Below are 2,380 nucleotides of genomic sequence, written 5' to 3'. Positions count from 1 at the left end.
CAACTCTATAACCAATTTAATATTGTTTGTTTTTTGGCAAATTACACTTTTTTGTGTATAATATTAAAGATCAAATTAAAAGTGTAATTGTTTATCAAAAAGAATTATTTGGTTAATTATTGTTTTTATTTATTTGTTTTAATAATAATAATATTATTATTTATTACTTTAATCACAAATTTATTTTGGTTTCAAAAAAGGTTCTAAAAATATCATTATAATGCTCTAAAATAATCACCAAAACAATTAAATCATAAAAATTGATTGTTTTATAGTAAAATACTAGGATGATTTTTGTCACAAAAATTTGAGGCAATTAATTACAAAACACTTTTTTTGTTTGGTTTTTATTTTATAATTTTTAATACATTAGTTATATTGTGTTTCAGTTGTTCTTGTTTTCGAAATTAAAACCGTAAAATGTAAAAGCACTTGGTTATTGTCTTGACAAATTTTGCAAACAAAACAAAACTCAAACTTATAAAGAATGATGGAACAACTGGCACCATTAGACAGTTATAATATGTGTTGCAAAAACGAAAGGACCGAAAATCTTATAGATAGGAGTGATACCTTTTCGACTTCATTTGTCACCTTCTCATATTCAAGGAGATTATTATTGGCAGAACAAACACACCTAAAGGGGACAAAACCAAAGAGAGAAAACAGGCAAAAGTTACTCAAAGATCAACAACACTTTCAAATGGAATGGTCTAAATTCTCGAAGACTGAAACAAATACACCAAAAAATACTTCGAAAAGATCAGTGGCACTATTGAAAGAGAATATTAAGGAACTTAACACGATAAATCCAATACAGAAATACTACAGAGTGCAGGAGTGGGTTCAGCAGTATGAAGTGAGCGCAAAATATCCACATCCTTCTGAAATATGTGTATAATTTGTATACTATGTTTATTGCTTATCTGCGTTGTTTGATAAATCAACAAATTTGAAATTGTTGTCTTTGTTTTAAAATATTTATATATTTATCATACTTCTTTCGTATTTTGTTATTCACTTTTTCTTTACAGTAAAAATTCTATCGGTGTGTGGAGTCATGAAAATGGTTTTCCCAAGGTGTGTAATTTTTTTTCTTTTCTTTTTAAATTTTTGGCAAAAAAACTAAAAAATAATGAAATTTGTAAAACTATTCACAATCTAGAAAAATGACAAAATGTATTTTTTTGTTTTTTTTGAGAAAAAAAAACGCGACACGTGTAAACATAAAATAATATTGTGAATTTTTTAAATTGTTTAGTTGTTTAGAATAAGAACAACGCATTGTGTTTTTGTATAAACACGTGGACTTTTGGTGCGGATTCTTGTCACTTTACAACTCAAGTACGTCTTTGACATCAGCCTCGATTGCTTCTTTGTCTTCTGTTGAAAACCTTGAAAAAATTTGCTTGCTCATTGTGTTATTACATAAGTAGCATAAGGTGAGTGTCGATTTTTAGTTTCGAAAAGTTATTATCTTGTCGTCCTCCGCCTTGAACTCTTTTCGTCTGCAATCTTCTCCTGTTGTCTCGTTTTCAGCCGACACATTTAATATCCCATTTGCATTTGTGTCAAATGTGACTTCAACTGTGAGACTCCATGTGGTGCTAATAAGATACCAAACAACCCAAACTTTTCAAGCAGGTTGCAATGTGATGTCATATATGCCTCGCCCTCAAAGACTTGGACGAGCACGCCAGGCTTATTGTCTGCATGTGTCGAAAATATCTGTGACTTTCTTGCTGAAATTGTTAAGTTTTTGTGGTATCAATTCTGTCATCACACCAATCACAAGCGTGCTCTTGTGATTGGTGTGTGGAAGTCAGTGCATTTTTTATTATCATTTAAAGTTTAATTTTTTTGAGGAGCATTTTCTGCTTTTCTTTTCTTATCTTTTTTGAATCTATTTTTGTTTGATAATTTTTCTCTTTTTAAGTTTTTATTACCAAGTCTTTACTCTTTTAAAATAAAAACAAAATTGCAATTGACATTATTTTTAAGGGTTTTTGAGCCAAATATGTGGGAAATCATTATATTCTATCTGTGTGTAGGTCACTTTTGATTGGTCAAAACCACACACCGATAGAATTTCTACTGTATTTTCTTCATAATAAATAATAATTAAGGTAGGAAGAAATAAAGGAATGCTAAAGAAAAAAAGGATGCTCGCATTATTATTCGTTATATTCAATACAAAATTACCAATAAAATAAAAAAACCCAAAATAAATTTTTTTTAAATAAGTCTTACTAGGAGGCACCAAATTTTTGTTTTTTTTTCCACCAAAGATTGTTTTTTTAAATGTTTTGATTAATATTTATTTTTTGCTTTTGAAAATAAAAATAAACAAAAAAGAACCACGTTTTACCATTTTTTTGTT

Source organism: Entamoeba invadens (assembly GCF_000330505.1).
Source record: "Entamoeba invadens IP1 unplaced genomic scaffold scaff_1105074726457, whole genome shotgun sequence".
NCBI lineage: Eukaryota > Evosea > Mastigamoebida > Endamoebidae > Entamoeba > Entamoeba invadens.
Note: the sequence above shows the minus strand (reverse complement) of the source record.